Source organism: Dendrobium catenatum, unplaced genomic scaffold, assembly GCF_001605985.2.
Source record: "Dendrobium catenatum unplaced genomic scaffold, ASM160598v2 fragScaff_scaffold_716, whole genome shotgun sequence".
In the NCBI taxonomy this organism is placed as follows: domain Eukaryota; kingdom Viridiplantae; phylum Streptophyta; class Magnoliopsida; order Asparagales; family Orchidaceae; genus Dendrobium; species Dendrobium catenatum.
The window spans coordinates 21623301-21647418 of record NW_021319178.1 but is presented as its reverse complement, the minus strand read 5'-3'; positions in this window follow the sequence as shown (position 1 = coordinate 21647418).

Below are 24118 nucleotides of genomic sequence, written 5' to 3'. Positions count from 1 at the left end.
CTAACCCAAGAAGAGAATGATCTTCTAAGGTTGGAAGAACTTGAAACTTTAGACGAAATTAGACTTCAAGCCCAACAAAATTTAGAAATCTATAAAGCTCGAATGACTAGGGTTCATGATCGAATGGTCCGTCCTAGGAGTTTCAAAGAAGGTGAACTTGTACTAGTTCGTAAAAGGCCCATAATTCCCCATCGCCGAGTCAGTGGTAAATTCGACCCAATATGGGAAGGACCCTTCATTATCGAAAAGGTATATGAAGGAGGAGCATACCAACTTATATATATTTCTGTTCAAAGGCCTATGCCACCAATTAATGGTCAATATCTAAAGAAATACTACACATAATCTCTAAATTGGTAGAATATTATGATGAAAACTCCTCCTGTAATACAGGAGGCAATTCATATATCTCCCTGCAAGGTAGGAGATAATATTTAATCTCTCTTATAACAATAGGAGACGATCAACATATATTCCTACAATGCAGGATGTAAGTTTACATGTTCCTTTGCAATGCAAAGAACACATGACATACACCCCTCCTAAAATTCAGGAGGGAATTTTATATCAACCTATAAAATAAAATAAACCTTATACTCCCTCCTGAAATACAGGAGGAAATTTTATCTATATCATCCTATAAGGTACAAGATATCTTATACTCCCTCCTGTAATACAGGAGACAATTTTATAAAAATACCCCTTTACAAAATAATACAAGAGAATCATGAAATTGCATATTGACTTAATGATTTATCATTATAATTAACTGCTGAAGTCCTTCAAGCTCACAAACCGTAGAGTCAAGCAAAAATTTATAGGTTCGACAAGCCTAAGGGCCGAATCTTTAAAGTCCTATATGCTTATAAACCTGAGGGTCGAACCTCTAAATTTTTCATGCTCAAAAAACCTAAGGGTCGAGCTGCTATGATCAATCTAAAATGATTGAGACAAAATGCCAAATTATGTGAGGACATAACAACGAATTCATTGTGTTAAAAATCACACAATAAATTCGTTGGGAGGCAATTTGTTCGAATAAAATTTGGTCTCATATTAGCAAAAGCTTTAGTTAATTTGCTAAACCAAAGAAATAAATAATATTTCAAGTTTCTTACTCAAAAGAAGGCATATAGAACTCATATGTGCAAATTATTTAGCAATGGGCAGTTAATCAATGCTCAAATCATATGCCAAGCTTTCAACTCCAATATGCATTTGGAATTTACATGTTCATCCATGAATATTAATAGCATAGCAAAAGATATGCATATTGAGATAGAACTACCAACCAATTAAAGGTCAACTGAAACAAATAAATAGTATTTTATTTGTTTATGTACATGCAAATAGATAAACAAAAATTTGGCGATCTTGGGCTCGTTGGATTTGTCTCGTCGAGCCACACGATTCGACTATAAGCATGTCACATTTGGAAGCCGTTTGGTAACCAAAATAATAGTTTAGACTTTCCAAATGCGCTTCGGGTCCTTGATTTGGATCTATTTGAGCTCGGATTGGTTTGAGTTTGGTGTGTTTAAGTTTATATTTCTGAGACGTTTAGTTCAATTATAAGTTTGCTGAAATCGGAGTTCAATGGTCTCCGACTTAATATTTTTGGTCTCGAGAAAACAAATCTATGACACATGAATGAGAAAGATTTCTAATCAGTATGCAAGCTTTTTTTAGATTTAATTAAGAAAGAGGGCCGGGACGGTATTGCTAAACTTTTCTTCATATCATATCATGAGGTTTTCCAAACCTAATTGTTATTTAAATGCTAAATGAGCAATTTTCATTTGTCTACATTCTATGGATTTCTGAGCCTATCTATTTCCAAAGGGCACGTTGATCAGATGAATAGCAGTTATTTAAAATATCTTGCCAAAACTAAATGATATTCAATCTCAATAGGGCTATAGTGAATAAGTGTGCAATATGCTATTTTTAAAGTTTTATATAAAATATTTAAAGCAATGAAAGGGCACGTCGGCAAAGCAGAAACCGCATCACGTTACCCCATGATCTCCTTCACGTAGAAACTGTCTCAATTCATATAAAACAAGAAAAAATAATGAATGGGTAGTTTCATGCGAAATGATACTGACGGGCACAAAAGCTTCGGCTCTGATTTTCGTCGGTTTTCTCCCAAGCAAGAGAAGATTAACTGTTCATCCATCTGTGGCCGCCGGCAAAACAAGGTCAATCGCAAGAAACAAGAAACACGAATCTACATCAACAAACAATCCACGATTCAATTCTTGCCTCCGATTGTTTCGAGCCTGACGTCCAGCCTCCGTTCGTTCAGCCCCGAGCAAGCCTCAAGCCAGCAAACATCCTCACCCGTAGGTCTCTGAGTCTGCGGCAACTTCCTGGCAAACGGCCGCTCAACTCTTGAAACCACTTCTTCCGAACGATTAATTCAACTGCAATCTTAAACTTAATTAATTAATTAAATCAAAATAAAGCATAAAAATCAAAACAGTATAAAAAAATATTTTCTACTAATCCAACATAAGTACATACTATGGTTCTCCAAACTAACGAACATCTCAAATTGCTCTTAAGTTGGTAACTCTCCAAAGAGCTATATATTCTCAAACTGAGCAACTCTCACCAACAAATATCTCAAGCACTTTGAGTAGCTCTCAACAACATGCTCTTGTAGCTACAAGAAAGCTTCCTAAACTGCTGGTTACGAGCTCCTGCAATCAAACAAGCAAAAAGTCACTACATCAATAAACAATACTAAATTAAACACTGGAAAAAGTAAAATCTATTTACTACTTGCAAAGCAAAGTGTTGAAAGCTGTAGAAATAAATAAACGACAATACTAAAGTAAAGCCACAAACTGTTGTATCAGAAATAAGCTATGAACATAAAATAAGACACTAAAATTGACATCGAGGGAGTAAAGTGTCTAAATCTATGCCCTAGCTAATCTTAATCCTATAGGTTACTTCTATAGAAGCAGTAAATCCTATCGACAATTCTTTCACTAAAATATATTTATTAAGTGAAGCAATAAATTCAAAAAATTCACTTGGCTACTTTCAATGAAAGCCGTAAGTCCAGTCTTTAGGGGTAATAGTTAGATAGCTACCTAGCTTTAGAACCCTTAATAGAGCCTCTTAGCCTATAAAACTAAGCTGTAAGACCCACTACTTGGGCTACTTCTAAGCGAAGCAGTAAGACCCGCTTGTTAAGAAACTTCTAAACAATTGACCCTAAAACTAAAATTCAAATCCCTTAAATGGGCATCTTAGTTTATAGGACTAATTTGTAAGACCCGCCATACGGGTTACTTCTAAGTGAAGCAATAAGACCTATGAGTTAGGAAAGTTCTAAAACGAACGACTCTATAACCAAAACCTAAATCCTTTTTTTTTTTGGGCATCTTAGCCTATAGGGCTAAGTTGTAAGACCCGCTATTTTGACTACTTTTAAGTGAAGCAGTAAGACCCGTGTGTTAGGAAAGTTCTAAACGAACAACCTTATAACCCAAAAACTCAAATCCCTTTGGACCACTTAGCTTATGGGGCTAGATCGTAAGAACCATCATTAGGCAACTTCTAAGGAAGCATATGACCTATCCAGCCAAAAAATTCTTTGGGCAACTCCTAATTGGAGCCGTAAGTCCCAAACTAAATAAATTAATGGGCAACTCCTAATTGGAGCCGTAAGCTCCAAACTAAACAAATTATTGGGCAACTCCTAATTGGAGCCGTAAGCCCAAAACTAAACAAATTAATGGGCAACTTCTAAGGAAGCCATAAGCCCCAACCCAAACTAAACTAAACTAAATTAAAATTCATACATCTCCACTTCAGTCTATTTAGGATCCCTGAGAGAAGGCAAGCCATGGTTGCTAATCAGATTCCCTCGACACTACAACCAATAGTTGTTAGTGTTGATAGATTGAATCCACGGTATGCCCGGGATGATGGAACAATGGGATCTTAATCGGGTGTACCTTCATTCCCCCATAACTAAATTTAAATATCTATTGCACATTCTCACACTTCTTGTATAAAGCTAAATATATGTCATCCTTAATCGAGAGTGCTCTTCTAATGCGTTAGGAGGGGTAATTAACTATGAAGGCTTGCGCTCATAGGAAGTAGAACCCAGATCTAAATAAACCCTGATATTACTCTCAGGGGAAATCTGGTTAATTGTTAAATTCAATCTACCTCTAGAAAAATTAAAGAGAACCCATAAGTTTGTGAGAGCGAGGTTCACATCTTTTTTAAATTTAAGATGATTTTTCTGGAGCGAACAGAAAGATAATACCCCACCCAAGGTGGAGTTTTTTTTTCATTTGGATATTCAGACCAGACGATCCAAGAAGCAGCAGAAGGACGAAGAAGTGGATAACGAGAAGACCCATTCACAAAGTCACTTGAGTCATAGGGTTAGAAATCCGGGTTGTTGTTAGTGGTGCCCGGCCACTTTACTTTCCTGCAAATTCTAGGATGTAATAATAAGTGGAACTTGCCACATGGACATTCAATTTGAGCTGTTGAATTATTTAATTAATTGCGCAATAGAACTACTTACTTTTCTAGTCTTTTTACCTGCATGCCGATTTTGATTTGACCTGGAATTCGATTGTAGGCTTTTAAGGACTCATTCAAAACTATTTCTACTTAAACAAAAATTAAAATATTTAAGCTCACATAAAAACTCTAACATTTTATGAAGTAAGACCGGGACTGCCGGGAGTTCTCATTTCAAAACTCTTCTTTCAAATTCAATCATTTAATAGTGTTATTTAGCATGCATCGCATTAGAAACAAACTTAAAAATCTCTAAATCTTTAATCACATTTACTTAAGCATAAAAAAAAACCCGACATAAGTATTGGGTTCCAGAGAGTGGAGTTGGAGTATCTGAGGACTAAATATGCCAAGAGAAGATTAGTTAAAGTTGGTTTTAGCTGCCTTTTTCAAAATGTTAATGCTTCTATTATGGCCTGGTGGAATAGATATTTGTCACTTATTGAGTGAGTTACATTGATTAACTTGTCTCTTATTCTTTCAATTATGTATGCAAAAACCCATTCTCTTCTTCCCAAAGCAGTTTTGAAAGAGGTAGAAAAGAAGCGCATGAGCTTATTGTGTGATAAAAGATACATAGAATAGAGGGCTGCATTATGCTTGATGGGGGAAGGTGTGTATGCCAAGAAAGCTGGGTGGTCTTGGATTTCATGCTACATCTAAATGGGTTGGCCCTCTTAGATCAAGGATTGCTTGGGATTTTTTGTCCAAACCAAACACTTTATTTCATAGATGTATGAAGGATAAATAAGGTTTTATGGCTTGGGAACTAGAGTGGTGAAGAGGAAACTCGGGTAGTTGGAAAATTATCCGTGAAGGTGCTCACAGCTTGTTGAATTGCATTCGATGGAAACTCAGGGATGGCAAAAGTATTGAAATTTTGATTTGGGATAATCCTTTGTCTGATTGGCCTACTTTTTGAAATGTTGAATGCTTGGATGGCATTAAGATAGTTGAGTTTATTACTTTGGATTGCTATTGGGATTGGCAGAAGCTTCTGGTATGCTTTAGTGAGGAATTGGTTGTGAAAATCTGCCCTATCCCCATTCATTGTGAGAAGCATGAATTCATGATAGAACAGGTCAAGAGACCGTTGGGGTCTACTATTGCAGCTATTATGTATAATCAATTATTTAAATATGGGGAGGAGGCGGTTAATAGCAGTTATAAGCTCAGGCTTCATCCCCAAGAACATATCTTTTTGTAGCAAATTTTTTATTGGATTATACAGACAAAGATATGGCTTAACTCTTTGGGTCTGTAGGAGTATGTTGAATGCCCAAGAGGGTTGGCATGAGGGGCAAGATCTTGATCATATTATGGTTAACTATAAGCAGCTTGGAGATACACTTGATGTGCTTAGCTTATGGGCACTGCCAACCCCTCACTTCGAGAATTTGGAGGTGCTAAAAAGAAAGCATAAAGGTTGCACTGATAATGATTACTTATGGACGGTGTTGTATTGTTATACAGCATATCAATGTTTACGAAACAAGAATGCCAAAAAACCTAATAAATCGATCTGTTATATAAATTTGATGGCAGCACACAATATGGAAGCGATCAAACAAGTAAAGGTTTTTTCTTGTTTGGAGCACTCAGTTGCTACTGAACCTAGAATGTTATTTTCACCATCTTTGTGGTGTTCAACCCCCGCCCCCCTGCCCAAAACATCCGATTTGGCTGAAGATCAACATGGATAGAATTTTTTTAACGATCAATGTAGCTGATATTTGTATTATTTTCCATAATGGATTGGGTGAGTCGATTGTTGCAGTTGGGAGTGATCTCCTACATGTGCAAAGCAATGTGGTGGAATTGATAGCTCTGGAATCCATATGGTTTGTGCTCAAGAGCTAGATGCTAGAGGTGAAGGGAGTTATAGTTGAAGGTGACAATGCATCCATCATTGAATTCATGCTGATGTTTAAAATGCAAGAGGAATGGAGGGATCAACCTCATGATATTGATAAGTTTGATTGGGAGGATGTTTTCCGAAGGATTCACTTTATTCATATTTATATAAAATAGAATAAATCTTCCCAGTATTGTGATAAGTTAGCCATTAAGGGTAACTTCTTTGCAAAGCTATAGAAAAATATTTTACTTATTTCCCTCAAACCTTTTTTTTTTTTTCCAATTCTTGAGGAAGATAGTTGTCCTTTTCATACTTAGTCTATTTTTTTGGCTATTTTGACTTTATATTTTACTTCATGTAATAGCTTATAGTTGAATGCAATAGATGTAAAATTACAAAGAACTCAAAAACTTTGGGGAAGGTTTTTCATTTCTTCCTTGCTCTTTTTCTCACTAGCGGCTTTCTTTGAGAGAGAGGCTCTAGGTATAGTGGGGGGAGGGGTGACCAAAGGTCTCCTTCCTGCTCCGACGGGGTGGAGGTGACATAACTTGTGGTGATGATAAGATGGATAGGAGGCGTTCAGGTATTGGTTCGGGTGGTGGTAAGAAGGCCATGGAGGGTAATTCCCCTAGCAACGAGGCTTCGAGAAAGATGAATGGGGGATGCTCTATTACTACCAAGATTGATAATTTGACTCTTAGGTCAAGTGGGAGCAAGTCGAGAGTGGTGGAAAATCTTGCTCGGAATGACAAGGTAGCCTTGGAAACCGTCAAGATGGTCCATAATATGATGTTTTCAAATGATTCAGCTGAGTAAAGCTTGAGTGTAGCAAGATATGTCGAGTTCAAATGTTGCCTTTACTACTGTGGAGCACTTGGAGTATCAGCTCATGGAGGTATATATGTTGGTCTCTAATGCTTATGGAATAGAATTGGTGTGAAGTGCTATGGAATCGTTGACGAGTTGCCTGAACAGGGATATTGACGGTGTGCCTTCCCTTAGCATGAAAGTCCATAATATGAATGCTTCTGGTAGTTTAAACCCTCTATAGCGCACAAAAGATATTTGTGAGAATGCCATATTTGGGCTGGGAGGCACGGGAGTCATAAAAGCCTCCTTCTTTGGATCTAGGGGATCGAACACGACTTCTAATAAAGCATCTAATGTCTAGAAGAGGCTCGAACATATCCCAGTTCAGTGTCTATAGGACATTGCCTCGATATCCCGAGAAGGACAGTCGTTGGATCTCAACATGGATGTGGTGAGGAATAATATTTAGATATTAGATTATTTTGTCGTGGGAAGGATATTGGGTTAATGCCTTCCTCTTTTTATTCTAAACTCTAAGATTAAATTGTATTGGGGGAGGTTTGGAGAATTTCAACTCTTAATAATTTGGTACGGCTACTTTACCTATGTTTTTGCTTCGACCTAAGCCCGTGATGCTTTATTATATGGAAGCCCTTGGTTCATTAAGGGCAATATAGTGGGTCTGGATAGGTGGACACCTTAGTTCTCACTGAGCTTTTTGAACGGCTTATCGTCCCTAGTCAAGATTTGGCTTCCCCACCTACATTTATAATACTAGGACTTGAAGAGTATGTTTAGAATTGCTTCAATGATCAAACCTCCCTAAGGGATTGATGCCCAAATTGGTACTTGTGGTCACCAAGGGTTTGCTCAAGTTTATATTAGGTTGGAATTAGCCTCTAAACTTCAAATGGGCATATGGGTAAATGGGTTGAATGGGAGATTTTACCAAAGAGTAGAATATGAAGGACTCACTTTTTCCTGTTTAAATTGTGGGAGGGTTGGACATAGGAAGGAACAATGTGTTGAGCTTCTGGCCAACCACCAATCATACGGGCTAGTCATCCTTTGCAAATTGAGAAGCAGTTGGGGGATTTGAGGGGTAAATTCGAAGTATCTACTCTTTTAGGGGGATCACAACAGGCTTCTATGCCATCAAGAAGTGGAGCTAATTCGGCTGGCCCATTTTTCGTGGCTGTGGAATAGGAAGATGGTTCAGAGCTACATATTAAAATCAAAGGTAATAATAAGACTTCTTTGGATAAACTTACTATGTCCACTACTATAGAGGATGAAAACAAAGCTTTGTTTGGACCATGGAACTTGGTCCCACCCAGGAGGAGCAGAAATAACTAGCAACCGAAAGCTCCAATCAATTTTTCCCCTAAAGAAAATGAGGCCACTCTCCAACAGGTGAACTTGAATGCTATTAAAGAATCTCAAATGGTCAGGAAAAATTAAAATTTCAATCCCACATTGATTAATAAGAACTTGGTGATTAGCTAACCCCTCTTATTTACTATTGGTGTCATAAGGCCAAAATATTGAAGTAAGCCTTCTAAGGCCCACTTTGATAAGGAGGTTCAAAAATTGGGGCATTTTGAATATCTCCCACCAAAAAGAAGGAAGGAGATTGATAGTGGCGGTGGCAATATAGATGCCTCTCCTTTGGTTAAATAATGTCTTCCCTCTTATTTTAGAACTGCATGGGTGCTCATAAGAAGAATGCGAGCAACTATTAATGTCACCTTGTTTTGGATAATGAGGGGTTTTTTTCTGGATTGATCGAGACCAAAATTGAGACTATTAGTAGCCTAGATATTGACCATTTCATTTGGACCAGATGGGACTTTTTAACTTCCCTGTTGTTGGGAAATCTAGAGGGCTTCTTTCTATTTAGAGGAAAGACATTACTGAATTTAAGATCAATGTAGCCACTTATCAGGGGCTTATCGAGTAACTGATGATTCCCAACTTATAATAATGGAACGTGGTGCTAGTATATAGTAATAAGCATTACCATGTGCGGCACAGACTCTAGGATGACATTGGCTCTGCCTTGCCTTCTAACCATTCCTGGATTATTGTAGGAGGTTGTAATTATTGTTTTTCACTTCTCGAGATGATGGGTGGGAAGAAATTCTATTTTTCCAAAGGTGTTCAGGAGAGGATGGAATTTATATAAACACATGACCACCATGACTTGGGTTTTGCTAGTCTGAGGTACACCAAGACTAATAATAAGGATGTGAATAGTAAAATCTAGTTTTTCCTTGATAGGATTTTAATGTATTCGGTTGGGCTCAACTTAATTCCTCTTGCATTGGTTAAGAACTTAAATCGTGTTGCTTCAGACAACTGTCCTTTAATTTTGAAGTTATAAACTTAGGAGCATGCTAGCTCCTCTATGTGGCTCCGCTTTGAATACATCTGGATGATTATCCCACCTCTTGGAAGGATGTTTGGAAGAATTGGAGTAAGCCTTACTATGGCCCATCTCTTGAGGTTTTAAGCTGCTAGTGTTCCTGTACACTTAGATCCCTCTTCTTCTGGAGCCAAAGCAGAATTTAAAACTTGGGGGATTACAAGGCTTCTTTAGAACACCAGAATGAGGAAATCCAGAGGCTGAACTATTTAGATAATGGGCTGAATGCTTAGTAGGAGGGTGAACTTCAATTCAATATGGCTGAACTAAACTCCACCTTGGCTCGAATCACCATGTAGCGGAGATAGAGTGCTAAGACTAGATAGATTGAGGAGGGGAATGCAAATTCCCACTTCCTCTATGTGGTGGTAACAGTTAGGAGGCATACTAATCGGATTAAAAAGATACACAAGCAAAATGGGGGTAGGGTTAAGAAGCCTGTTCTTATCCAAGATAAATTCATAGAGTTTTTCAAACTAAAATGGGGAGTAAGATGTATATCTCTTGATGGTTGGCCAATGATTCTTACTGGGGATAGAATTATGAAGCAGCTGCACAATTCTCGGCCTTCAAGACACAACAATTGGAAGAGACTTCTTCCAAAATATTGAATTTCCACAAGCAACAACCTAGAGTTTTTAAGGCTCATTTTGACAGAGACCTGCTCCAACATAAGCTATTATCCACCTCCCCTCCAAACAGGAAGAATACTTCTAAAGATTTAACAGGTAGGGACTTGCTCCCCTCAAGTCCTCAATGAGGTGCCCTCCTTTTTTCGTTAGCCATGTGTACTTTTGGATTGTTGGACCAATACTGGAGCACTAGGACACAATTTAACCCATGTGGCTATTTTAAATCTTCTATGGTTTCTCCACCCTATGGTGTGGCCCTCCTCCTATTCCTCTAGTACACATTTGCAAACAAATGAAGGGGCTCTCCTTTGCACTTGAGGTGGTCAACATTTTATTTCCTTTTAGTTGTTCCCCTTCCTATTATGTTGTATGGAATGGTTGGTTTGATGTACTCTTCTCCCTTTTAATTTTTTGAGCTGGAATGAGTAGGATCCTTTTCCTACATCTTGTAATTTTCTTTCTATATTAATATATGCCATGTGCAACTTTCAAGGAACCCAAAAACTTTAGGAGGCTCTTTCATTTTGACACAAATTTGTTACTTCCTCCTATGCTTCTTTTTCTGATGATTCTAAGGCAGACTCGGCCCAAAAAGCTTTTTGTGTCTTCATCTTTCCTTTCTTGTACTTGTCTTTTTTCTCGCCTTTATCCTTAGTTGGTTGGTTCTTTAAGTTGGGGCAATCAGCTTGAAGGTGACCTGGCTTCCTGCACTCAAAACAGATTGTATCAGATGAAACTTTATTAGACTTCAAGCTTTTACCTTTATTCCATCCATTCTGATGATGCTTTTGTTTTCTCTTTAAGAAGTTCTTGAACTGTCGGGTCATAAATGATATATCATATTCTTCCTCCCCTGCAGAGCTTTCACTTTCTGAGTTGTTTGCTTTTAATGCCACCGTTCGCTCCTTCTTCTTTTCACCTTTGTCTTTGGCTCACTCCTTGTTCGTATGCAATGAGTGACCCAAGGAGATTATCAATAGAATAAATGTTAAGGTCTTTAGACTCAGTGATAGCAGTTATCTTTGCATCATAGGAACTAGGTAAGCATCTAAGAATCTTATTAACTTTCTCAGAATTTGAAATCTCTCTACCTAATGCATGGAAGGATGTCACGATTTGGGTGAACCTAGTGTACATGTCAGATATTATTTTGCTAGGTTTCATATGGAAGAGTTCATAATCATGTAATAAAATGTTAAGCCTAGACAGTTTTACTTCACTTGTTCCTTCGTATGTAATACACAGTCTATCCCAAATCTCCTTACCCATAGTATAGGTAGAAAGGCTCATATAATCCTCAGACTTTAATACACAGAAAAAGCAATTTAAACACTTAGCATTTAATTGGGCTAATTCCCTATCCTCATTGCTCCTTTCCTTGAAAGGTATTGGAGTTTTCACTCCATTCACAGTTTTAAATGGTGCAATATATCCATCATTGACTAACATCCACATGCGGTAATCAGTAGATTGCAAAAAGGTAGACATTCTAATTTTCCAGAAATCAAATGGAATGTTATCAAAAGTTGGTGGACGGGTTATTGAATAACCCTCCGCAGTGTTACGATTACAAAAATGCGACATGATCTTTTTTTTTTCAAGGTTTTTTAAAACACTATTTTTGAAACCAGGCTCTGATTCCAATTGAAATAACTAGATGGATTAGAGGGGGGGTGAATTATGAAAGATTAATAGTAATAAATAAAACCTAAACAGGAGTTCTAATATTTTTTGATATTTTAAGGTTTTAACATGAAAAATAAAATGCAATAATGGAATCCTGTTCAATCACAATATTTCACCAAGAAAATATACTGAAAATGAAAAATACATGCAAGAATAAAAAATGATAAGGAAAAAATACACCATATTTTTATAGTGGTTCGGTCAAACCATGACCTACGTCCACTCCCTGGAGTCCTCCACTCCGAGAATTTCACTTCAAGCAATAGCTCTCCTTTTGCCCCCCTTGGCAAGGCGGAGAAGCCTTTACAATACTCCCTTTCACCAGCCCGATGTAAAAGAGCATTCCCCTTGGAGAAAACCTTCCTAGTGACGGCAGAAAACCTTCTCATTTTTCTCCCTCCTAGAGAAGGCAGAGTACCTCAAGGCCACGGATGTAAAAGAGCATTCCCCTTGGAGATCCTCTCACAAATTCTTCTAGGACTACAGGAGGAGCAAGATGCAGCAAGTTCGGAGCAACCGTGTGATCTTCCTCACATATCTTCTCCCTCACAACGCTCACCTTCTCCTTCCTCTCTCAAACCCTAAATAACTTCTAAAGAGCTCTCTCCCTCGGAATCCCTCTCTAACAACGTTCTCTTCTCTAATTTACACACCGAAAACATAACTATTTTGACACCTAAAAATGGGCTCCAAAATCCTTGAAATTTCAAAGTAGCCATTACTATTGTACAGTACGATTTCTAATCGTATAATATGATATGTTTACCAAGCTTCATCCTGGTACAAAGATGTTCGAACAGTTCAAAATCAATCATACAGTACAATAATGAATTGTACGGTACGATCCTCAACATTACTGATTGTATAGGATGATAGCCGGGACGATCAAATGTCATCTCTATTCATTTTATTATACGATACATATCATACAGTATGAATGGTCAAAATAATGGCATCGTCCAGGATGAATTTCGGGATGATCAAGAGTCATCCCTGTTCATCATATAGTACGATCTACATCATACTGTACGATGAGGCAAAAATAATGGATCATCCAGGATGATCTCCGGGACGATCAGAATTCGTCTCTATTCATCGTATTGTACGAACTGGTTCATACGGTATGATATTCAATTTGAAATTAAGCCTTAATTATTCCACTAATCACAGGTTAATTTAAGTAAGTATTTAAAATAAATCATACAGTACGAAATACTTTGTATAGTACGAACGACGGAGAAAAACTTACTTAAGTTAATTTGACGGCTAGGATTTTGGATTTGAACATATCATACAGTACAATTTTGGTTCGTATGGTACGATCTATTCACAGAATCGTCCTACAAACTCAGATCGTACGATATGAAATAACTTCGTACACTCTATAGAGAAAGAAAATCTCCAAAATTTTCTTTTAAAAAACCCTCTCCCCCTGTATGTGTGCATGGTTTTCAGACTTTTATGCATTTTGTGGCCAGACTCAAGAAAATAAAAATGAAATAAATAAAAAAATACATTGTCAGACTCATACTCCTAATCTACCTATTATTGAGTCTTCTTGTCGTCCTGAGTAGCTTGTGATCTTCCTAAAATATTAGTAATTACGGACAATAGCAAACAAAATAATATTCAATGAATAGATAATTCAAACGACATTATTTGTCATCATCAAAATCTCAAACTCGGTGTCATGGGTTGCAACAAACGATAGCACACAAGCCTACTCCAGCGCTCAGGCCAGCGAATGCTTCCCAGCCATCTTCAAAGGATCAAAATGCTGTCACTAAAGAGTCATTGAATGAGGTTGTCACACAAATCCAAGACATCATTCAATGAGGTAAAGAGGAAGATAGTAAATCAAAGGTGGCTGAGGTGCAAGCTTCATCCAGCTCGCTCGAGGAAACGCTAGCCATAATGGGATGTTTTTCCTTCAGCATTGGAGGCATCACATATACCTCTCCATGTAAACCACCCAAGCATGTTAACCAGCCTAACTAGTATGCCCCTAGGTAAATGCCAGTCCCCGCTCATATCTGCTCCGAGGATGCATCCAATTAGTTGACTCAGTAAGTAAAGCCAGCTTGGATAATATAATAGAGCGGTTGAGTAAACAATCTTATGAGCATAATGAAATGGATGAGTTAGTTGCTCTTTTTGAATCTAAAATTGAGATGAAAGCTATGATCAAGGCCTAAAGATCGAGCTTTAGGAGGCCTTATCCCAGCTAACAGCTATAGAATTCAATGCTAGGTAAGACTCAGTTGATGGCTCAACTGATTTTGAATAGAGCCCAACACCCCCTTATGACCCACACCAGCGTCCCGACAAGCTAGCTAACCTTCTGACTATGTCCAGCTGCGGAACCGTGAAGTTCGACCAGTTGTGTGCTCCGACCCCTCCAAACCCGTATGTGTGGGCTCCTAAAATTTGGCCCCGGCCTCCTCGCCGTGTTATTCTTTTTATTCGGCAAGGGGAGTTTTAACGAAATAAGTTCCGGAGTAAACTTTGGAAGGGCAGATGGATTGTAGATAAGACACTACCCAGAGGTTTCGCCCTCAATTTGCAAGGACTTTATGATCTGAGTTCTGGTTTACTATAGGCGCAAGCCTCTATAGTTAATTACCCCTCCCGATAACTTTCAATTAAGGCTAGTCGATCAGATATGAAGAGTATATGTATTATCTGGCATATAGAAGCAGCAATGGGTTTGAATTTGAAAATTTGGAATATTTGATATTTAAAATTTGAAATTTCACCATCTTGCACTTAAAGAAGATGGTGGGGGAATGGATGATAGACCCGATCAAGATCCCATAGTTCCTTCGTCCCAGGCCATGTAGTTCCTGGTCTATTTAGTCAGAGGACGTAAACGACCCAACCTGACAGAAGGATCCTTGTCGGTAGCCATGGGTTGCTTCGTCCAAGGGGACGTTGTAGACCTGAGTTGAATGTTGTCTAAGGGGATAAATTTCAATCTACCTTAGCTAACAAAGGGATTTGTGCCATATAAATTATATCCTATTGATTCATATCTCAAGAATTTGATGCCAATAAGTAACGTTTCGGCTCTGGCCATAATCGGTATTTATGGTGCCATTTGGTGGGAAGACCACTCAGTTCAGAGAGCCCCTAGTCATAACTGTTTATCCTGCGGTGCCATTTGGCAGGAAACCGCCGGTTAGAGGACACGTACCACGTCCTTATTAACAGGAAAATGTTTAAGAATGGATCCTAGTGATATTTTTGACTAGGCATGTGGCTCTTTGTGAGCTGAAGTAAATTTTAATTTATCCGCCTCGACAAACTATTGCAGAGGGTGGATGGTTTTTGCTTTGAGTGATTGATGGTTTGATTTCAAATTTAAACATCTTGAGACTGAAATAATATTAGAATTTTGGATTGACTTTTTGAAATATTTAAAATGGACCCCTCCGGTTGAGATTTACATTTAACACGACCATCATTGGGGTGTGGCGTCATTTTTATTTGTTGATTGAACCTTGTCGACCCTATCAACTTGCCAATAGGGGATTTGGTTTCGTAGGCTTTGTGCCTTTGTTTATGAATTTTCTTTGTTAAAAGCCTTGAATGCCTGATATGAATGTATAAAATAAATATTTCGATCGACTTTATAAGCGTATATTTATTCGTTGATTCGAACCTATTATACTCTTATTTGCCTGCTTAGGAGGATCGAGTTTCATAGGCTTTGTGCCTATATTAGTGAATTTTCTTGATTATAGGCCTTGAAGGCCGGATATGAATGTATTAAAATAAATACACTAGCACCCACAACTGTGTATTTTTTTTAAGGTTCGAATCATGTCGACTTCTATTGACTCGTATAGAAGGATCAGATTTGAACTTGAATTCATGTGTTGACCCACTCAGCATCTCTAGACATCACATGTGTACCAATAACATGCTCGCTGGGGCCCAAATGGGTGTTTGGGAATTTCATTGATTTGATATACCCGTTTGTGTACCTATATGTATACAAGCTACGGTGCACGTGCAGTGTAGCTTGAAATAGTTGTAGTTGTACAGGTGATTATCATTTGGATGCACACAACCTTTCATTTGAGATCTTATACATGCCTTCTGTCTGTTAATATGAGTGTTGTGGATCCGGTGGTGATCATTGTATTGCGGATCTATGATTTTGATGATAGCAAACAATTCTTGTTTCTCTATGACTGCTTTTTACTAACATTTCAGGTTCACAAGATCAGATTGCAATTTGGAATCAGCTCAAGATTGGGTAGACTAGGTCTGAGTCAGTTTGTATCTTTTTTTCCTTTCTTGAGTCTATTGTATTTGGTGTGGCTCCTGATGCTTTGTAACTTGGAGGATTTCCGACTGTACCTTAGAGTTTACTATTTTTGGTAACATCGTCCTGGATGATTTTTTATCGCCCTGGACGATCAGTTCAAAAGAAGAAACCCTAATTAGGGTATCCTTATTAAGCAGCCATCATTATGTAAAAAATACCATCCTGGACGATTTTGTATCGGCCAGAACGATAGGTTCAAAACAGAAAAAATCTGCCGCCAGATTTACTTAGGAAATACTTATTTTGGGACATCGGCATGGTGGATCAGCCTGGCCTATCCGGATCAGCCTGGCCGAACTGGAGCAATTTTTCTTAAATAAATTTTGCAATTAAGGAAAGCAATTAATGGTGATTTTAAACGATCACATCGTCCGGGACGATCGCAAGATCATCCGGGCCTATTGGACATCGACCAGCTTCATTTCAGGGTGATGTTCAGGACGTTATTCCTCATATTTGAACTAATATGCTAGGACGATATGCTTATCGTTCTGGATGATAATGTCGGCAACATGCATTAATGAGCTCATTTTTAGCTCTTCTATTTGAGCTATGACATGACACTTGGTAATGGTCTTTAGTAGCCATTGTAGCTTCATTCTTATGGGGGAGACTTCAAGAGAGAGCTTGAAAGGGAGTGAGGAACGGGTGAAGACTGAGAGGGAGAAGATCCTATGAGGGGGGACTCTAGGGAGTGTGGAGGGGATTCCACACGGTTGCTCCGGCAGCTTGCATCTTAATACCGTCAGATTCAAGGCTTGTCTTGAGGGAAGTTCACCAAAGAAGAAATTCACTTTGGTGTCAAAGGACCCGGCGACTCTGCCGCACCGGGGAAGGTGGAAGTGATTTTGTAATGGCTTCTCCGCCTAGCTGTGGGGGCTAAATGATAGACACTTGTTTTAGTGCAATACTTGGAAAGTGGTATCAGAGCACTTTTTAATGTCATCTGAGCACTTTCAAGTGGTATCAGAGCACTTTCTAGTGTCAACTGAGCACTTTCACATTGTAGATTGTAGACGCTTTTTGTCTGCTTGCATAAGTATTGTAGATCCGGTGGTGGTATGGTCTTGATGTTAGGAGGCAGCTCCTCATCTTGATGTTGACTCCCCCCTTTTCTCATTCATCGGGGAAGTCCTTCTTGAAATTCGTGATCATTGCCTTGAGAAGAGTCTCTTTTAGGCTTTTTAGTGTAGTAGAATTGTTATTTTCAACATTTGCGGACACCACGACTATTTTCTTCTTAAATATAGAACTAAGAAGAAGCTTTGTAATACTAGATAGTTTTGTTCTATTTTTTTCAAATATTTCTTCCATTCCGCTAGGAGGTGTCCTTTTTCGTACATCGAGTTGCCCTTGTATCCGACGTACTTGAAGTTCTTAATCATCGTAATCATAAGTGCTATCTGAACTTGTGCCCACAGTAGTTCATTGTGCCTACGATATATCTACTATTGTTATCCACAAGTGACTTGTGTTTATTTGCAGGGACTCATTATATCCACTACGACCTCCTAGAAGTGTTTGTAGAAGACCCATTATTTCTGCATCATATCCACCTTTCACCAATCTCCGGTGGTCATTGATCGTACTTATTTGTGAATTGTACTTGTTTGTAAGAATGAGTCTTCCACTATCAAGTGCCAGTATTGTCATCTCAATCTACAGGCATATGTAGGGTTTGTTGTATTCATCTTTCGTGTACATCGTGATTTCATCTCCCACTTGAAACTTGTTGTTAGCTTAGACAACTGTGCATTTGTACACTTATTCGTTCATTCATCCAAAGCCCAGTCCTATGTATTCCATCAGATTCGAGTTAAAGGTCCAATTTATGCTTGAGTCTTGTTTGTTGTTATAGGTTAAGCTTGAGTTCAATTTGAGTTTCTTGTTCTCCACATCTTGTTCCAGTTTTGAATTCAGATAAAAATTTAAGGGGTCTTGTTTAATTCATTTCATTTTCAAATTGAGTTCAAGTCTTAGTCCACTCGAGCTTGATTTTAGTGCACAAGTTCACAGGTCCCTTGTATTTAATCCGGTTCAAGTTCAAAGTACATATTCAAATGCTCATTCAAAGTCTTATGGAGTACTTGCAAGTTTAATTTCATATTCATATTAATTTGAATTTAGCTCCAATTTGATTTTATTTCATTTGATTTTGACCCTTAAAAATTATTTAGAATTTTGTTCAGATTTAGGTTCACAAGTTCACTATTCTTCGTACAAGTTCTCTGCACATTTAGTTCAAGTTATGTGCATTTCTGTTCAAGTACAAGTCTACTTCATTGTTGTCCAATGAGGTCTTCAAATTGTTCAAGCCTTTGTACATTTCAGTGAAAATTTCAACTGCACCTCGGCATATCCCCTATTTGGGGAAAAATAGGGGAGCTGGGCCTTCCCACCACGCTACTCGAGCGTGTATGGTAGGAGTCCTTAGACACCGCGGCCATACAAATTTCATCCCAACACGCTACAAGAGCGTGTATGGGGCCTTCAGCAGTACCCGTACCGGAACACCAGTGGCTCTCCCCACCACGCTACAAGAGGGTGTATAGGGCTTACCCACCTCGCCATATGCATCGCACCGGACTCCCTCCTACCGTGCTACAAGAGTGATTATAGGTGGTTCTCCGATCCACCTCAAACATCAAGAATGGGATTTGGAACATCATACCTTTGCGTAGTAGTCGTTGGCGCCGATGTCGAGGTCGAGGAGCATCCCCACCATGCTATAAGAGCGTGTATAGAGCTTACCCACCTTGTCGTATGCATCGCATTGGGCTCCCTCCTACCGTGCTACAAGAGCGCGTATAGGTGGTTCCCCAGTCCATTGTAAACATCGAAAATGAGATTTTAGGCAATTACCCGCTTCGTTATAGGCGCCGGATCGGATTTCCTCCCACCGTGTTATGAGAGCGCGTATAGGGGGTTTGCCGATCCGTCGCAAACATCAAAAACGATAACCTTAGTTTAGATTATACCTTAGGGGAGTCATCGGCGACTATCGGCTAGCGGATCGAATTAATTAAAATATTATAATTAAACATTTATTTTATATTTATTTTAATTATTATTATTTATTTTTATCCCTTAAGTCAGCGGATTTACGGGATGTGGCCGGAGAAGCGCACAGAAGGAGAAAGTTACCTGCACAGCGGACGAGTTTTGGTCACTAGTTCTGATCAAAATGTCGTAAGCTTCGATCCGACCGGAAGGAACGTCAGAGGAGCAATGTTGAACAACCCTGGTGGAGTCGAAGAAGAAGCGAAAGCGAGAGAATTTCCTTCACATTGAGCGGGCGCCCGTTGTTATTCCGATCAAACTGTAGTAACTTCCAGTCCAACAGGAGGGGGAAATCATAGAAAGAGCGAAGTCAAACCAGCCATGAAGTAGCCAGAGAAGTGCATGAAGGGTAGAAATTTATCTTCACAGTCGGTGAGCTCCTCCTATGGCTTTCGATAAAAAAAAGCGTAACTTTCGATCCTTCAGGAACCGTCGTTGAAGGAGCAGTGTCGAACTACCACGAAGGAGCTGAAGAAGCCATAGAGAGGGAGAAAGTTGCCTCTGCAGCCGGCGAGATCCCGTTGTTGCTTGCGATCGAATTGTCATAACTTTCGGTTCGATAGCAGGGGAAGGTCATCAAACGAGCGGAGTTAGGCAGCGACGAGATGACAGGGAGAGCGGGATCACGGGAGAATGTGTAGAGGAGGCCGAAGGCCTCCTTTCGTCGCCCCTTTATCGACGAGATCGAGTCATGCGATGAAATGACGCGAGGTCGTGCGAGCGACGTGTGGGGGACACCAGCGGCAGAGTAGGTAAGGGATTTAATTTTTTTTTCTTTTATGGGTCAACAAATGCCCCCCAACAAATATGGTAGGTGTCTGGAGCAGACCACATTTGTTGCATGCTAATTAACCATGTGGATCTCTAGATATTTATTCTAGATGTCACACTAAGGTTTTCATTTTAGTGGATCTCCAAGAATTTTTCTGGATGTCACACTAAGATTTTTTTTAGTGGATCTCCAAAAGTTTATTTGGATGTCACGCTACTTTCTCCTTCTTCACGGCTCTTTTGATGTATTTATAGATGGTAGGGATGTTGATTTTTTTTTGCCCTGTGCTTTGTGCTGCGGACTTGGTGAGATGTTATCTGATTTGTCTTTGATGACTTGTCAGAGTATTTATATGTATTCTTCCTTTTACTTCTAGCTTTGTCAGGTTTTATGTATGGGTAGATGCCGGTGATCTAAATCCTTAGGTTTGTATTAGGTCGATGGCAAAAAGTCATCGGTCCGAAGCTTTATGCGTGGCGGACTTGTTGATGACAGAATCCTCTTAGTTCGGCCATAGGCTTCTTATGAACTTTGGGAATAATTTTCTTCAGTCATTTGCTTTGTGCTTGGTGGACTTGTTGAAGAAGAATTCCTTCGATCCTTGCTTTATACTTTACAGATTTGTTGAAGGATTTGCAGGTTTTGGATTCAGTTGATAGTACCGAACGTAGGTAGTATCTTGATCCTTAACCACTTAAGAAGACTTTAATCTTAGTCACTTGAGTTCATCAGATCAGGAGAGCTGGGATTTGATAGCTCTTCGTCCTCTAGTTACTGAAATGGGGGTTCCTCTACTATGATTTTTCTTATAGTTGTTGAGTAGATGGAGCTGCCAGTGATCCATCCATATTTAGGCTTGTTGGATCCGACCTTTTACACCCATTCAGACTTTATACTCGAGCTATGGGAATTGAGCTTCCCAATGATAATTTTGCTAAAGTTGACAGATTTTGAGTCATCCTTTGTGGTTGTAGATTTTGGAGCCTACAAATATTCGGTAGTTGCTCGAGACTCCTCTTCCCTTAGGACTTTGATTCTCCAATCAATTAGGAGAATTTGTAGACTACGATCACTTGAATTGGTCGAGTCAAATTTGCCTTCGTTCTTCTTACAGTCCTTACTGACGGGTTGACGAAGTGGGGGTTCCGTTACTACGGCCTTTCTTATGGCTTATTGAGTAGACGAAGTTGCCAGCGATCTGGCCATATTTGAGCTTATTGGATCCGACCTTTTACACCCATTTGAACCTTAGGCTTCAGGCTGTCGAAAGACTTCAAGCTTTTCCGACTCAATTTGTAGGAGTGTGTAGTTTCAAAAGTCTCTTTCTTGACCTTTGAGTCTTGGTTTGTTGGAGAAGGTGTCTCGATCTTTTGAGAGGTCACCTGCATATACTTTGAAAAAGAAGATTTTTGTATTCTTTAGCACAAAAGACATATTAATTGATAATTTTAAATATTTATTTATGGATCTCGGCATGCAGTGCGATGTCGACCCGAATAAATATGGACATTTTAAAATAGAATAGATTTGAATATTTTGAAATTTTAAATATTTATTTGGGGATCTCAGTATGCAGCACGATGTTGATCCGAATAAATATTTAAAATGCCCCCAGTCTGATGGGGGATTTTGAAATATATTTTCATAACACATGAGAATTTCAAAATATAAAATATATACACGCTAAAAGGCATGCATGAAATCACAGCGTATCAAACAAAATATTTCTATGGGCAATTTCTTATATAGTATTTCTTCAGATATCGACCGTTGATTGGCGGCATAGGCCTCTAACCATTCAGATCAATGAGTTGATAAGCTCCACCCTGGTTCACTTTCTCGATGGTGAAAGGTCCTTCCCAGTTAGATATAAATTTGCCACCAATTTTTTATGCGGGATGATTGGCATTCTCTGCACCATGACCAATTCATCTTCTTGAAATGATCGAGGACGCACCATTCAATCAAAAGATTTTTTCATCCTTGCTCGGTAAATCTCTAGGTTTTGCTGAGCTTGCAACCTGAGTTCATCGAGTGCATCGAGCTCCTCCATTCTTAACCGAGTATTTTATTCTTAAGTTAGCTCATTCTTGATGGTAACTCGAAGAGATGGCATTTCAACTTCTAGTGGCAACACTACTTCAACTCCAAACACAAGAGAGTAAGGAGTGGCTTTTGTTGGCATTTTGTAAGTTATACGATATGCTCACAACGCTTTTGTCATCTTCGTATGCCATTCTCTTTTGTTTTTTGTGAGAATATTCTTTAGCAATTTCACTAGTATTTTGTTGAAGGCTTTTTCCAACCCATTTACTCTTGGATAGTATATGGACGAGTACTGCCAATCGATTTTGTGCTGATCAATGAATTTATAAATTTTTGTACTTTTAAAAGTAGTACCATTGTCTGAGATTATACGGCGTGGCACACCGAATCTGTAAACAACAATGTGGGTGAAGAAGTTGATCACGTACTCTGACGTAACTTCTTTAAATAGAGCCGCTTCTGCCCACTTCGAGAAGTAGTCGGTCGCTGTTAGTATTAAGCGGTGTCCTACTGATGACGGCGGATCTGTCGGCCCGATATTATCAGTGCCCTAACATTCAAATGGCCAGGATGCTACTGTAGGATATAGTGGATTTGGCGGTTGATATACAACATCATCGTGAATATAACAATCGTGGCACCTCTTAGCATGATTGATACAATCTCTGACCATGGTCGGTCAATAGTAACTCATTCTTTTGATTTTAACTGCCATCTTTGGACCTGATTTGGTGCACTCCACAAAGTCCTTCGTGAACTTCTGCTACGACTTTATCAGCTTCTCGAGTCCCTAGGCATCTTAGCCACATTTGATTGAAAGTACACTGATACAATGTGTTATTGATAAATACATACCGTAGCACTCTCTTTCTGATTTGAGCAGCTAATGATTTGTTTGTTCGTAGCTTACTTTCTTTGAAATAATCAATAAAAGATTGCCTCCAGTCATCTTCTTCTTCAACATCTATGGAATGCCACCATGATTCTGAAGTTTGACTTATTTTGCATCTTTTCCTAGGAACTTGTTGTTCTTTAGACCGATCTTCAAAACAACTGGTTGAGGATCAACCGGAGTTGTATCTTGCTAGCTTGAATCTGGTATTCCCTCTGCCTATGGGAATTATAATAATGCTGGCTCTAGGACTCGTCGATTATGTACCATGATTATTATAGGCCATTCGTCATCCATATTTGTCATTCCTTTAGCCAATTTAGCAAGGTAATCAGCTTTATTGTTGGTTTGAGGTTCAGTTAAGCTGAATGAGAATCACATTATGCATCCCTCGGGTGCCACAAAAATGAGTCCAATCCCAGCTTGAGTTTTTTTTAGATTTGGAGGCCGAGCACGCTTAATTGATGATGCTCCATCAAAGTACATTTCCCATACTCATAGCATCTCCTCCTCCTTGACATTCATGATCTACTCGTCAGGTAGATCATCGTTGAGTGGCGAATCTGTAAGAATAGAATGTGATGCAAGAAAATCTGCCAACACCTGCCATTTTATTGCCTTCTGTGAGACATAGTGATATCAAACTGCAGGAGTATCACTGCCCACCTTGCCAAATGACCCGTCAATACTGGTCTTGTCATAAAAAACTTTAGCGGATTGATCTTTAATATTAAGGTGATTTTGTGAGACAGTATATAATAGCGGAGCTTTTGAACTACGAAAATCAGTGCTAAGCAATGCTTCTCAATTGGAGAGTAGCAGATTTCTTCTCCTATCAACCTCCGGCTGATGTAGTAGAGTACATTCTCCTTGCCTTCTTAATTATGTTGGGCCAATAGTGCTCCCAGGGACTCTTCTAGTGCTGTCATGTATAGTATGAGAGGCTTCCCAGGGAGTAGCATTGCCCTGAATTCGAGCTGGCCGATATTTATTGTCCTGAAATAACCAAGGTTTTTGAATAGATCATCCTGGCCGATCCTGTGA